Source organism: Protopterus annectens, chromosome 7.part0 (assembly GCF_019279795.1).
Source record: "Protopterus annectens isolate FY-2018-M chromosome 7.part0, PAN1.0, whole genome shotgun sequence".
In the NCBI taxonomy this organism is placed as follows: domain Eukaryota; kingdom Metazoa; phylum Chordata; order Ceratodontiformes; family Protopteridae; genus Protopterus; species Protopterus annectens.
The window spans coordinates 820,036,470-820,053,159 of NC_056739.1; the positions used below are offsets into that span (position 1 = coordinate 820,036,470).

The window sequence follows — 16,690 nt, forward strand, 5'->3', positions numbered from 1 at the left end:
GTACCCTGGCTTTCGCCACCCAAGAAAATTATTTTCCTGTGCCCCTGTCAAGCAGAGCCACAGAAGTGATCCCCGGGATGAATTTCCTATCTCCCATCCAATTATCAAGATTTTTCTTGAAGAGTGCTAGTGAGGAGCTCTGTTTGATATAGACAGATAGTTTGTTCCAGAGTATGGGAAGTCTCCGGGAATGGAATCTATCCCTCCAACATGTTCTGTTTATTGTGGTGACAAGGTTTATGTCCCTAGAGCATGTAGCTTGGAGTGATTGGGGTTTCTTTAAGTGGAGCATGTCCAACAGCTTTGGGTTTGACATAGCTTTGTATGTTAGGCAGAGATCGCCTCTGAGTAGGCGATATGCGACAGAGTAAAGTGGGAATTTTTTGAGACAGTCTGCATAAGGCATCTGTTTCAGGCTGGTAATCCTCTTTGTGAGGTATTTCTGCGGCCTTTCCAGTTGTTGTAGATGTTCTGTGAGGTACATACCAAAAGGAGCGTTGTACTCTATAATGGGTCTAATGAGTGATGAATAGAGGGGAACAATGACCTCTGGATGAGAAACCTTTTGTGATGAGGTGTGCCACATAGAAGGATTTCCTGACAACTGTGGCAATGAGATTATCAACGGAGAGACTACTGTCCACCTGTGTCCCAAGGTCTCTTATCACACGTTTGGTATTAAGTAGACTACCGCCTATGTGGTAGTTCATGGGTACAGAGTTTTTACCAAAAGGGATGACAATGCACTTTTTGGCATTGAGCTTGAGGCCATGGCTTTGACACCAGGCATCTGTCTCAGTGAGGCCCTTTTGTAGGATGTCCACATCGTTAGAAGTTTTGATTATGGTCCTAGTTTGCAGTCATCTGCAAACTTTGTTAGCCAAAGACCTTTTGTGTTAGCCTGTACTTCAGAAAAGTAGATACCAAACAGGAGAGGACCCAGGACTGAACCCTGTCGTACTCCACTTGTCACTGATCTGAAGTTGGATTTAGAGTCTGCTACTTTCACAGTGTAGGTTCTGTCAGTGAGCCAATTGGCAACCCATCTTGTGACATAGGGATTTATACCTAGTTTAGTGAGTTTATCTATAATTCCAGAGTGAGGGATGGTGTTGAAAGCTTTGGCGAGATCTAGATAGGCTGTGTGAACCACCTTACCCTCATCTACAGCTTTGGTGACCGCTTCAAAGAAGTCTATCAGGTTTAGGAGACATGATCTGCCTTTTACACACCTGAACTGGGTAGGGTCCAGAGTTTGAAGATTACCAATGTCATTGTTCATAAGTTCCATGATGATGTATTCCATAGCCTTGCAGACCAGGCTCGTCAGGCTAATGGGGCGGTAGTTCCCGGGGTCTGTGGTGGCTCTTCCTTTGTGGAGTGGGATAACCATTGCTGTGTGCCATTCAGTGGGCACAAAGCCTGAGGTGAGGCTATGACTGAACATTGTACTTAGGTGGGGTGCCAATTTGTTCTGTAGTTGATGTAGAACGCAGCCTGGGATGTTGTCAGATCCCATGGATGCTGTGTTCTTGGCTTTGGAGAAGAAGAAGAAGAAATACTCTCCAGATTCAAAATCAGTTGCCCGAGAGAAAACATGATTTGTTCCCTCAAAACTCATCACCTGTTTATTTTACTATAAATCTTTCAGAAACTGCAAAATTCCTTTTTCTCTCACCAGTAAATACAGATTGAGAAGGGCTAACAGAGAATACTTTCTGGACTTACTTCAGGCTATCTAAAGCAGAGACAAAAGATGTAAACAGAAGCATACCAACACATATCGGGGACACCATTCCAGGGAAGAGGCATTTAAAACCAGGTAGGAAGAGAATCATTCCATGCTCCTTCTTAAGAGACTGACAAAATTGGCTCTCCCATGCCCACCAAGGGCACTCAGACATGTCTAACCTCCAGTCCAAGATGGTTGAAGGGACAGCAGAGGAACCCAAGGAAGATGACTGGACTGAGGAACCAGAAATTGCCACTGCAGGGTCATCCATCTCCAGTTGAAACAAAACAGTAGCATGCTGAATAGGCAAAGGTTGTCTGTAAATTTTCTTTTGTGACCAGAGGAAGGAAGAACTGGTAAGCTTCGCCACAGTAAAGTAAGGCCGTGTTTTTTTCTTTTGCTCTCTCCCCACATCTGAATTTCAGCTACCAACAGCTCTTTTCCTCTGTCAATGGGTCTACAAGACTCACCTTAGCCTTCTCCCAAGCTCAACAAGACAGACATCTGGGGCTGGTGAGGAGATACAGGACACTGCTGCAGTGTCATACTGTTATCAGGGTGTGATGAAAGGAGATACTGCCAGCACAGCTAGCTGGAATTTTGTAAATAGTTATATATAATTTGTGAATATCAAACTGACTTGTACAAGATGCTCGTGTTATAAATGTATTACAACTGTGGGTCATACAAGATGCTGGTGTTGCAAATGTATTAGAACTGTATGTCATGTGTATGTCACACTGATCTGTACAGAAGTTTGCGTTAAAAAGGTATTTTGTAAAGTGCTTGGGTTTGAAATGTATGCACCGTGTGCCTTAATGGAGAGAACAAAAATGTATATGCACTATTACAACTGTTTAAATATATATGTTTTAACAGAGAAAACTGGAGGGTTAACCTCAGTCCAGCAAACTTTAGAAAAATATCTGAAGTTAAATCACTTTATAGGCTAGGTAATAAAGATGCTATCTCACAGGTTTCAATGCAGCCAGAGAGACAGTCTGTACTAGGAAGCTTTCTGTATTGTCTTTCGGGTGAACTAGTTACACTCTGGAAGCATGGAGGTATGCAATTGTTTTATTACTTCCAGCACCTGCCAAAGTAATGAACAAAAGCCCTTGTGTGTGTATTTTTACAGGTAGGTTCCAAGTCTTGCTAGCTTCCAGTAATGGGGGGTTTGCATGGGCACTAGAAGTCACATGACCAGAAATTATGTCATTCTCTAAGCTATCCCAGCAGTCTTCTTCTTCTTTCGGATGCTCCCGTTAGAGGTCACCACAGCGGATCATCTGCTTCCATTTCTTCCTGTCCTCTGCATTTTGCTCCATCACACCAAAAACTTGCATGTCCTCTCTCACCACATCCATAAACCTTATCTTAGGCCTTCCTCTTTTCCTGTTACCCGGCAGCTTCATCCTTAGCATCTTTTTCCCAGTATACTCTGCATCCCTCCTCAGCACATGTCCAAACCAACGTAATCTTGCCTCTCTGGCTTTGTCTCCAAACCTTCCAACCTGGGCTGACCCTCTAATATGCTTATTCCTAATCCTGTCCACCCTTGTCACACCCAGTGCAAATCTTAACATCTTTAACTCTGCCACGTTCAGCTCTGACTCCTGCCTTTTTGTCAGTACCATGTCTCCAACCCATATAACATAGCTGGTCTCACTACCCTCTTGTAGACCTTCCCTTTCACTCTTACTGGTACTCGTCTGTCACAAATCACTCCTAACACTCTTCTCCACCCACTCCATCCTGCCTGTACTCTCTTCTTCACCTCGCTTCCACACTCACCATTACTCTGAACTGTTGATCCCAAGTATTTAAACTCATCCACCTTCGCCACCTCTACTCCCTGCATCCTCACCATTCCTCTATCCTCCCTCTCATTCACACACATATATTCTGTCTTAGTTCTGTTGACCTTCATTCCTCTCCTTTCTAGAACATATCTCCACCTCTCCAGGGTCTCCTGTACCTGTTCCCTACTCTCACTACAGATCACATCATCTGCAAACGTCACAGTCCACGGAGACTCCTGTCTGATCTCATCTGTCAACCTGTCCATCACCATTGCAAATGAGAAAGGGTTCAGAGCTGATCCTAGATGTAATCCCACCTTCACCTTAAATGCATCCATCACTCCTACCGCAGACCTCACCACTGTCACACTACCCTCGTACATATCCTGTACCACTCTTACATACTTCTCTGACACTTCCAACTTCCTCATACAATACCACAACTCCTCTCTAGGCACCCTGTCATATGCTTTCTCTAACTCCACAAAGACAAAGCTATCCCAGCAGTAATATTTTAAATATTATTTTGAGAAGTCTCTTAGTGAGACAGAGCATGCTATATTGTCTTGGACCTGACAACAAGAACCATTCACCACATCATCTGTCTTGCTCTAATTAATTAAGTTATTAGGGAATGGTAACTCTTCTTAGATACAGTCAGTAATATAGTGAAGCTTAGTTTAGATATTGTTTTTCTTTATTTGAGACTGTCCTTCAACATTATTTTAAATACTTCCTGTCAATTTGAAATCTGATGTCACTGTGAATATATACATAGTATTGTCTTGTTCTTTTATTTATTATTAAATCGATTTAAACCTTTCATTGCAGCTGATCTTTGAAGAGATATTTAAGTTTTGACAGTACTTGCATATTTATTTGTTGACACTGTGTGGGCCACTCCTAATAGCATTGTTCTTGGTCAAACTACCATTTGAATTAGTATTAATATTGCAAAGTAAAACTGGACACCCTTTGTTAAGGGCCTTAAAGTAACTGGCAAGGGGTTCTGGTGGCAGTGGTGACTACCTTATAGTCTGTGCAGAGGCATGACTAGTAAACGTGCCAGCCTTTCCCAGGTGTGTGTGCGTAAAACAAATTTCCAAGAGTGTGCATCTGGGGATCTGGAGAAAGAGGAAGAAACCAGCCCTGGAATTACTGTGGTCTCTGTGTGCTCTTAAGGGAAATTGTACTTAATGCAGAGAACTGCATCTGGAAATACTGTGTAAGTGGTATCCTCCAAGTGAACGTCCTCCACAGGTGCCAGTGGTGAGGACTGAGGCTCCTTGATTACTGATCCAGTGGTGGATCATCACAACACAGGGAGTATGCCCTAACCCCTCCCACCCAACAGCAGACTTGCAGGTTCCGTCATTGCTGCCAGGAAGTGCATGCACGTTTCTGCAAACTGTTTTGCTGTTTTTAGTATGAAGCTTGCCTGACTCTTAATGTTACTGTTGCAGCGACCTTAATCAACCCCCCCCCCCGGATGGGTGGAAGCCACAGTCCACCGCTCATGCCCACTGTCCCCCTCCAGTGTCTATCCCACTGGTCAGACGTGAGGTCATCCAGGGCACGGTAAGGACTTTATTCCTCTGACCATTGGGGCCAGACAAGTAAGGATGAATGTTAAGCAAAGACTGCAGCATTTTGGGCATTCCTCAGTGAATGATCTGCAGCATGTTGCAGTCAGTCAAGCTGAGCAGCCAAATTCATAGCCAATATGAGATCATGACATGTAAGTTTACAGCAGCAACTGAAAGCATCACCTGTTCAAGCAAATACATACAAAATAACTGGAGAGTTTATGTATTCAGGCACACACACTGCCACGAGTTTAATGCTGCAAGCTATTATCATTTCAGACTATGACATCAGGCAGAAGAGAAATGCATTCAACATGAGAATTCCTCACCATAAAAACAGGCCTGGAACTCTTCTTAGTTTGAGTAATTCAGGTATGTGGCTTTAAGAGACAGACCAAAGACTGTCCTAAAAAGTTACTGTATCATTATCAGAACATATACTATTGTTAAACATTTAATCAAAAATCCAATTACGTACAGTCTTAACTTGCATAAAAGATTACAGAAAATGTATGAAACATCAGACAGCTGTAATATTTCAGTGTGTCACACTGTGCATAAGTTCTGTTTAAAATGGGAGATCACAGATACAGTAACTAAACTTCACACAGGTCTGTAACATTAAGGACACAGTTGATGGGTACAGTATCATGTGATTCTAACCATTGGGAAGTTACAGTTCTTCACAGAGGCATATCACGACCAAGTGAAAAGCTAACTATGCAAAAATGTAACAAAGGAAAATTTGATTAATTTCTTTCTCCCTCTTAACCTGTGAGGAAAATTTAAAGTTACAGATTATGCCTTTCATGTCCTTAACATATCTCCCATTACATAAACACTAGTGGACTTTTGTATATGGTCTCTCCAGCTCCCCATCTTCTACACAAAACCAGCTAACAGCACACACTTCCCAAACCTCCCTACAACCTCTCAGCTTCCACCACCCAACATGTCATCTCCTTTTACATATATACAACATGCCTAACCTCAGCCGCCATTCTAAAAGTTAGGATGGCCATATCCCATTCCCTCTTATTACTCCAGTTTATGCCACTCCTATTGCCAAACCTCCTCCTAATTACCCCCCAGTCAAAACGCCCTTACCATTACAAATGATCACCCTCTATCCCCTACTCACTCACGTTTAATCTTACCCTAACAAGGCATGTGCATTACTCACCAGATACATAATTTACACCGAATATCTGCTGGTATCTTACAATGTGTAGCACTGTTTAAGTCTCCCAAATTAATGCCCATTTTTATTCAATATACCAGTTCGACATGGTAGCAATATTTTTTGCCTTTTCAGTTTCAGTCAGTCATGTACATGTGTTTTCACTTTTACAGGATCGTTGTCATTCATACTCAGAGCAAAAAAACTAAAAATTTTAAATAGCACAGTGTACAGTATCCAGAATGAATGCATCTGTTGCAGTGAGAGGGGAGTTAATGCAAAGCTGTATTTTTTTTCAGCAGACTAAATCTGAGATCTATAGACACTTGAGTACATGGGCTTTTTTCTTCCTCACCAAGTCCACATATCTTTCAATGTATTACTTTGTGGAAGCCTATATATGTTTACAGAAAATGAGCATGACAGGGGTGGGGGTTATGGTTCTCAAAACCAGAACTTTGGTGTCATTATCGCATTATTTCCTTGTTTACATGCATGCCCAGACCATCTAAGTGAAAATGGGGTGCTATACTGTATTCAGTATGCATACTACCTACAATGCAAGCATTAGACTATGACATTTCACAGGACAGAAACAGACTGCTTTATATTCAAGAAATCTTTAGTATCTAAAGAAGAAAATGAAATATATCAACCCAAACAATGTAATTTACTCTAACAACAAGGTTATATTGCAAGTGTGTAAACATCAACCACACAACACTAAGGATGAAGGGTTTAGAGTCCCAATGTAGTGATCATAAACTGTACTGAATATTGACGTGGTGGACTCCCAAGAATTTCATGTGTGTGTAGTATGTACTGTTCTTTTAAACAGTAAAATGCCTAAGGCAGCAGTCTTGAAAGTTTTAAAAATAGCATTTCCTCTCCCATCTATGCACACAGACGCACACAGACTCGAATATAAACAATGCACAATTTTCTTCGTCTGCTTATCTCATGCCAAGTTAGCTTAAAACAATCTGCCTGCTTTTCACTTGCATTTGACTTAACATTATTGCTGAGGAAAATAAATGCACACTTGTGACAACTAAAGCAGAGAAAGTAGAAAAGAAATAAAACTGTAGTCATTAATTTTGAACCTATTCAAAACACAGTGAACACTTCTGTTGCTCGTTATACCAACTCAGAGTTTAGACAATTCTGCAGTCTTTCTCTCATTTTCCCTAGCATTTTTAATTCTTTATCCTACTGAAAACAGTCTTCTAGTCAGGACTGTAGTCATTTGATCAATGGAACTCAAAAATTAAAACATGGCAGTGGTGGGATTCGAACCCACGCCCCCGAAGAGACTGGAGCCTTAATCCAGCGCCTTAGACCGCTCGGCCACACTACCTCTGATTAATTTTGAATAATATATACATAGATAAATTTCACTGTGCTATACGTCTAAGGCTACCCAAGTAGTTTTCTTTTAATGTTGAACTAAGTAACTCACACGTTCCCTGTGGTGATGCCAGGATTTGTAAGTGATTGTAAACATTTTCTACAGTTACTATGCGAGTACATTTCATAGACAGCTGCCAAAGTTTGCACAACTGTTGGCTATTTCACATAATCTGGTTACAAAGGATACTACTGCTGTCAACGCTGATAATGTCACAGATCACACTTCTGCTTTATAGATTTTCCTTTCCTTAGCCTGTACTCGAGATCATGCTCACATTTAATACAAATATGGGAACAGTTAACACATATTTTGCATGTTACTTCTGTACCTAGTTTTAAAAAAATGATTACTTATCCATTAGCTGTGACAGTTTTTAGCATCTTGGTCAAGCTGGGGTGGTGACCTTAAGAAAAATTCCAAAGGCAGATATAGGTGGCCTGAAGTTGTGCTCCATCATCATCTTCATTTCTACAACACCCGTCATAAGAGGGTGTGTAGCCAGTTAACACTTAAACTGACCTACTAGAGAGACGCTACTGCAAATCTACTGCACTTGATTCAGACTTTAATGTTACTCTTTTCCTCAACACAAAACATCTCATGGAACCCACTTCAGCAGAAATTTCACAGGAGCCTACTGCTAGCTAATAGGATGAACAAACTAAACAAAAGAACAACACTGTGCTTATGTCTCATGTGCAATCTTATGTTCTTCCCGACAGTTGTTTGTAGGGAACAGCCAAACTACTCTCCCCACCGCTAAATAAGAATAAGTTCCGAAACTCTCTCAGGCATGTCCATGAGCCAGCTCACAGGGTATTCTCTTGTTCACCTGATGAATATGGGCATCCTGAGGCAATGTCACAACTGCCTCATGTACACAGACAACCCTCTCCTCCTACCACACGACACCAAAATCTGTGAGAGATGCACTTACATAGCCAAACTTGAGGCAAAGCTCTCTCCAGCCACGGCTGGATTTGACAGTCAGGAGGAGAAGGTACCAACCTGCAACACCCCACTCACTGCACATAGACCCACCAAACATGCAACTGCAAAACCCACACATCGATACACAAAGACATATTCGGTGGCTCTAAATAAAAACCTGCAGAAACAGCAGAGACCTCCAAAGCAGACATGCAAGCAACCTACACTTACTAAAACACTGAAATCAACACATAGCCTTCAAAACCAGTGTGCCAGACAACCACAGCCCTTAAGGCAAAACATCATACCTAACACACTGGTAATAGGTGACTCCATAGTCAGGCACACAGATGTCCCTCTCACCAGGCTGAACAAAGAGAAAGTCACCACCAGCTGCTTGTCGGGAGCCGGAATCCGGCACATTACCCACGCACTCAGGTCACTCCATTACAAGTACAAATATGACTGTCATTGTCCATGTTGGTGTGAATGACCTGAAATGTACCTCCATGGACTACATGAAAAGGGGACATTTAAGAGCTTGCTGATCATGTAACCTAGGCAGGTACGACCCTAGCCCTGAGCGGTATCTTACCCTCACCAAGAATGATACCTCAGTACAAGGAAAAAAATTATAAATTTCAACAATTGGCTAAGTTTCTGGTGTCATTCAAAGGGGATCCAGTATCTGTCTGCCTGGGATGACATGCTTGACAAGCCTTGATGCTTCACCAGAGATGGCTTGCACCTGTCACACCTGGGATTCAGGATACTGTCAAAGGCTCTTGCCAACCCCATAGTGCCTTTTTTAGGCAAGGCTCAAAAGACAACTCCAACGCTGTAACAAGTGCCAGTGACAAAAAACTGAGGGTCATGCTGCTCAATGCTAGGAGTTTAAACCTCAAAATGCACTCTCTCGAGGCACTCCTCAATATGGAGAGCATCAATATTTGTGCAGTAATGGAGTCCTGGTTCAAGGCTGAAGAGAGCACCCCAGCAATACCAGGCTACAACTCATATCACACATTTCGGCCACAAAACTCAGACCCAAATACAAAGGGAGGAGGCGTATCCATATTTATCAAGGATAATCACACCTCCAGACTGGCTGTAAAGTATGATGCCTCGGAGATCATCCAAGTGCAACCTACAATGGGCAAAACTGCAATTCAGATTGTAGCTTGCTACAGATCACCATCCCTGTCCCAAGACACCCACTCCTTGTTCTTCGAGATACTGGAAAACAGGAAGGTCCAACCGAACACCCTTATACTGGGTGATTTCAATTACCCAAACATTAACTGGGAAAACCACGGAAGCACTAATGCCTTTGCTCAGCACTTCCTCGAATATATAAACTCAAATGCCCTGGACCAGCTTATTAGCACCCCCATGAGAGGTAACAATATACTAGACCTGGTTATCACCAACATGGGGGATAAATACTCCACACCTGTGGTAAATTCCTCATTGTCAGATCAGACCATAAACTCATCCCCCTAGATATCCACATACCACCTTCACCCCCTCCAAGGGAAACCACGGTAAAAAAAACTTCTCCAAAGCAAACTTTATGCTACTCAAGACAGAGCTGGCAAATTTTGTTACTCCCATGCAGAATGTAAATATGATTGAATCTGCTGTATCCTACACAAAAGCACTCTACAAGCACTTACACGAGTGCATGAACTGTGCTATCCCAAACAAGACCAAGACCCATTCTTCCAAAAAGAGGAAACCAGTCTGGTGGACCCCGGCCATAAATAAGCTCTACAATAGAAGGAAGAAATTATTACAAAAAACAGTAAAAACACAGGAATGGAAGGGATCCCTGACCAACCTTAGCAAAAAGCTAAGAACCCTCATAAAAACCTCCAAGGCAAACTTTGAAAGAGAAATCACAACAGACACCAAAGACAACCACAAGGCATTTTTAGCTATGTCAAGAACCTAAACTGCAACACTCAGATCCGCTCTGAGCTACAGCATAATGGGTCAAAAGTCACGGAACCAACTGATATCGCCAATATATTGGCAGATAGGTTCAGTGCAAGCTTTACCCCACCCTCACCACCTAGAGGGCCCATATCCATACCAGACAATTGTACTGCCACTGAAATCACAGACATCCATGTGAAAACAGCACTCTCCAAAGCAAAAAACACAGCATCCATGGGACCTGACAGCATCCCAGGTTGCGTGATACAAGAATTCCAAAACAAATTAATCCCACACATTAATACCATGTTTAACCACAGCCTCACCTCAGGCTATGTGCCCACAGAGTGGCACATGGCAACAGTCATCCCACTTCACAAAGGAGGTGCCATCACTGACTCCAGGAACTACTGCCCCATCAGTCTGATGAGCTTAGTCTGTAAGGCCATGGAGTGCATCATCATGGAACTCATAAACAAAGACATCGGGAACCTACAAACTCTAGACCCCACCCAGTTTGGGTTCGTAAAGGGACGGTCATGTCTCCTCAATCTGGTTGACTTTTTCAAAAAGGTCACTGAGGCAATAGATGAAGGGAAGGTGGTCCACACGGCATACCTTGATCTTGCCAAGGCCTTCGATACCATTCTCCACTCGGGAATTATAGACAAATTCACTAACCTAAACATAAACCCCTACGTAACAAGATGGGTTGCCAACTGGCTCATGGATAGAACCCATTCGGTGAGAATAGGGAACGCTAGATCAGACTCCAAACCTGTGACTAGTGGAGTACCACAGGGCTCAGTATTGGGACCCCTCCTGTTTGGCATCTGTTTCTCCGAGGTACAAGCAAACATGGAGGGATTATGGCTAACAAAGTTTGCAGATGACTGCAAACTGGGTGCCATAACTGAGACTCCTACTGACGGAGACATCCTTCAGAGGGGTCTCACTGATACAGATACATGGTGCCAAAATCATGGCCTCAAGTTAAATGCCAAAAAGTGCATTGTCATACCTTTTGGGAAAAACCAAGTACCAATGAATTACAACACAGGTGGCAGCCCACTTATCACAGAGAGTGTGATAAGAGACCTAGGGACTCAGGTGGATAGTAACCTCTCCTTCAACAACCACATCGCTAAAGTGGTTAGAAAATCCTTCTACATGGCCCATCTTATCACAAAGGGGTTTGCATCTAGGAATAAGGATGTTATTATCCCCCTCTACTCCACTCATTAGACCTGTAATTGAGTACAATGCCCCATTCGGGATGAACCTTACAAGACATCTGCAATAACTGGAGAGGCCTCAAAAGTACCTCACAAAGAGGATAACGGGCTTTAAACAGATGTCCTATGCCACGAGGCAAAAAAAACTCAAACTGTACTTGGTCGCGTACCGACTACTCAGAGGTGACCTATGCCTAACATACAGGGCTATGGCAAACCTCGAATTGCTGGAAATGCTCCACCTAAGGAAAACCCAATCCACCAGAGTTACACGCTCAAGGGACATTAACCTGACAGTAACAATAAACAGGACTTGTTGGGGGGACAGATTCATGTCCCAGAGACTTCCCTTGCTCTGGAATAATGTCCCCATATATGTGAGGCAGAGCCCCTCACTAGCGCTCTTCAAGAGGAATCTTGATGAGTGGATGGGAAACAGGAAATTCACCCTGGGAATCACGTCTGTGGCCCAGCTCGACAGAGGGGCACGTAACTAAACCTCATGGGAGGCGAAAGCCAAAACATTTTGGCTAGGCTTAATTATGCCCTAGGGCCAATACCCTAGTACTTACCTATGAACCCATGCCTAGATGGAGCAGTTTAAAAATTCCCTTTTGTGGTATCAAAATTCTCTCAATTTAAACTTTTCAGCAGTTCTGAATTAAAACAGCTTGAGCTTCTTTCTTTACGTTTTTATTTATTTGACATGTGTTAACCGAGATAGTCAGACTGGGTCACATAACCCGTTTTCAGCTGAGGCCCAGAGAGAAAAGCTCCACATTTAGATATTTAGGTACATATAAAGAGATTGATTACAATTATTACAACAAAAATGTTTGAGAAGACTTTACACAATACACGACAGGTTAAAGTTGAGGAAAAGTGAACTTCTAAAACATTACTATGTATTAATAGCAGATTGCTTAAAATACTTAGCAACATATTAATCATGAAAATAGGCTTATACTAGGCGATACAAGTAGCATAACGATTTGTACGTTTCCAACATATTCAGGGAGTAGAGAAGACCAAAGAGGAACAAAGGGGGGTGGGGACAGGAAGCAGCAGCAGGGGAGGATTAACTTGGAGTTAAAGTGCAAGAGCAGAGACTTTTTGAGGTGTGCTTTTAAACAGGCTTTAAAGAGTGGCAGGTTTGGGGTTAGCCTGATGTTTGGTGGGAGAAAATGCCATAGTTTAGAAACGGAGTACAAGTATAGAGACTGACCTGGTCGTTTGGAAGGTTTGGAGATTTCCAATAGGTTTTTGTCTTCTCATCTGGGTGGTATGGTTGGTATGTAGTGTTTGACAAGCTTTTCTAGGGCAGAACAGGCAGTGGGGGTTTGTAGATTAGGTTGTGTATAGTAGTTAGTTGGATATATGTTACTTGGTTGGAGAGCTCAAGCCAATTTAGTTCCTGTAGTGGTTTACAATGGTGTGTATGGAATGTGGAGTTTGTGGCGAACTTTGTAACTTTGTTATAGCATTGTTACATTTTTGTCTTGGTGTAGTTTTGCAGACTGGTGAGTACACTAGAACCGTAAGATAGGGATGGGAGACGGAAAGTTTTTGCTAGGGTAGTCTTGGCTGATGTGGTAAACTGGTGAGTACACTAGAACCGTAAGATAGGGATGGCAGAAGGAAGGGTAGTCTTGGTTGATGTGGTAAACTGGTGAGTACACTAGAACCGTAAGATAGGGATGGGAGACGGAAGGGTAGTCTTGGTTGATGTGGTAAACTGGTGAGTACACTAGAACCGTAAGATAGGGATGGGAGACGGAAGGGTAGTCTTGGTTGATGTGGTAAACTGGTGAGTACACTAGAACCGTAAGATAGGGATGGCAGAAGGAAGGGTAGTCTTGGTTGATGTGGTAAACTGGTGAGTACACTAGAACCGTAAGATAGGGATGGGAGACGGAAAGTTTTTGCTAGGGTAGTCTTGGTTGATGTGGTAAACTGGTGAGTACACTAGAACCATAAGATAGGGATGGGAGACGGAAGGGTAGTCTTGGTTGATGTGGTAAACTGGTGAGTACACTAGAACCGTAAGATAGGGATGGGAGACGGAAGGGTAGTCTTGGTTGATGTGGTAAACTGGTGAGTACACTAGAACCGTAAGATAGGGATGGGAGACGGAAGGGTAGTCTTGGTTGATGTGGTAAACTGGTGAGTACACTAGAACCGTAAGATAGGGATGGGAGACGGAAGGGTAGTCTTGGTTGATGTGGTAAACTGGTGAGTACACTAGAACCGTAAGATAGGGATGGCAGAAGGAAGGGTAGTCTTGGTTGATGTGGTAAACTGGTGAGTACACTAGAACCGTAAGATAGGGATGGGAGACGGAAAGTTTTTGCTAGGGTAGTCTTGGTTGATGTGGTAAACTGGTGAGTACACTAGAACCGTAAGATAGGGATGGGAGACGGAAGGGTAGTCTTGGTTGATGTGGTAAACTGGTGAGTACACTAGAACCGTAAGATAGGGATGGGAGACGGAAGGGTAGTCTTGGTTGATGTGGTAAACTGGTGAGTACACTAGAACCGTAAGATAGGGATGGGAGACGGAAGGGTAGTCTTGGTTGATGTGGTAAGGAATTGTCTGCTTCTCTAGGAGTCCTATTTTCTTGTGAGTTTTCTTTACATTGTGAATATGAAGATCGAAAGCAAGTTTATTATCAATAATTACACCTAATTTTGTTTTTTTTGCACTCTTGATGGCAGTATTGTCAGCTGAGCAGATGTTAAATTGGTCAGAGCTGAGGGTGGTATTTTTGAGGCGAAAGTCTAAGATTTTCCGAATCAAAAAAAAGCTGTCATCTCTGAGCTATGATTTAAGAGCAGTGAATGATTTTTGAGTATTGCTGAGCAGTTCTGGGAGAGTGTGAGAGGTGCACAGCGTTCCAGGGGAACAGGCAGTATGCAAGTTATTGGTGAATATATTAAACAGTAGGGGTCCTAAGATGGAGCCTTGGGGAACTCCTGTATGGTTATGTACAAAGGGGGAGAGAGTTGGTCAGACCATTTGACAGCTTGCTTTCGTTCTTGTAGATAGCTTTGAAACCAATGTACTGTGTTAGGGCAGCACCCTAGTTGGACAGGATATCAAGGAGTAAGGGGTGTTAGACCATACCAAAGGCTTTAGAGAGGTCCAGGAACACTGAGGATACCAAGTATCCATATCCCCTATTTACAGTGTCTGTAAAGGATAGCACAGCTGAGAATATGCTGCATCCAGGCCAGAAGCAGTGTTGAGTTTCAGAAAGCAAGCTGTTCTGTAGTAGGCGTTTCATTAACTGTTGGTGGATACGTCTTTCAAGAATTTTAGATACAGGAGATAATACTGATATAAGGCAAAAGGTGGATATTTTGGTAGAGTTCCCTCCTGTATGCATTGGTGTTGTCTACGATAGTATCCATACAGTGGGGACTATAGATTCAGAGAGAGAGATCTATTTGTGAGGATGCTGACTGGATTATCGATCAAGTCTGTGGCACGTTTCAGGTTTATAGGTGTGTACTAGGCTAATGCTCTTGGAGCCTTTACAAGCCTAGCCCATAGAAGTACCCTGGCATCGTGCCACCCGACGTTAGTTCCCAGTGCCTCTATCAAGTAGAGCCACTGGAATGATCGCAGGGGTGAACTTTCTATTACCCATCCACTCATCAAGATTTTTCTTGAAGAGGGACAGTGAGGTGCTTTGCTTGACATGTATGGGAAAGTCTATTCCAGAGCATGGGCAGTCTCTGGGTGAGGAACCTGTCCCTCCAGCATGTTCTGTTGATTGTGGTAATGAGGTTGAGGTCTCTAGAACGTGTGGTGCGGAGGGATTGGGATTTCTTTAGATGTAGTATTTCTAACAGTGCTGGGTCAGACATGGATTTGTAAGTCAAGCAAAGATCACCTCTAAGTAGGCGATATGAGACAGAGAATAGCTGGAGTCTTTTGAGTCTGTCCATGTAGGACATGTGTTTAATGCCTAGGATCCTCTTCAGGAGGTACTTCTGTGGCCTCTCCAACTGTTGCATGTGTCTAGTGAGGTACATGCCAAATGGGGTATTATACTCCGTGATTGGTCTAATGAGGGAAGAGTAGAGAGAGAGAGACGATGACCTCTTTCTTCCTGGATGCAAAACCCTTGGTAATGAGATGTGCCACACAGAAGGACTTTCTGACCACAGTGGCAATGTGGTAGTCAAAGGAGAGGTTGCCCAGATCTCTTATAATGCCTTCAGTGTTCAGTGGGCTCCCATTGATGTGGTAATTAGTGGGAACTGAGTTTTTACCAAAGGGGATGACGACACATTTTTTGGCATTCAGCTTAAGGCCATGGTTTCAACACCAGTCATTGGTCTCAGTGAGGCCTTTCTGTAGGATGCCTGCTTTACTTGGGGGGATTAATAATGGCTTCCAGCTTGCAGTTGTCTGTGAACTTTGTCAGCCAGAGTCCTTTTGTATTGACCTGGACTTCTGAGAAGTAGATGCCGAACAGGAGAGGACACAGGACCAATCCTTGTGGGACTCCACTCGTGACTGGTCGGCAGTCTGACTTGGAGTCTACTACTTTCACACTGTGTGTTCAATCTGTGAGCCAATTTTCAACCCTCCTAGTGATACAGGGGTTGATGCCTAGTTTTTTGAGTTTATCAATAATTCCTGAGTGAGGAATGGTAGCAAAGGCCTTGGCCAGAGCGAGGTAGGCTGTATGCACTACCTTACCTTCATCCACAGCCCTGGTGACTGACTCAAAGAAGTCAACCAGGTTGAGCAGGCATGATCTCCCTTTCACAAAGCCCAGTTGCATGGGGTCTAGAGTTTAGAGATTTCCTACTTCTTTGTTAATTAGGTCCATGATGATGCACTCCATAGTTTTACATATCAGACT

General features: G+C 43.1%; 1 non-coding gene across 1 annotated transcript; it reads right to left on the reverse strand.

Annotated features, from left to right (window-relative positions):
- Window positions 1–7,575: 7,575 nt before the first annotated feature.
- TRNAL-AAG lies at window positions 7,576–7,657 on the reverse strand. Its single transcript has one exon. It is a non-coding gene; the product is annotated as a tRNA-Leu (tRNA).
- Window positions 7,658–16,690: the final 9,033 nt, after the last annotated feature.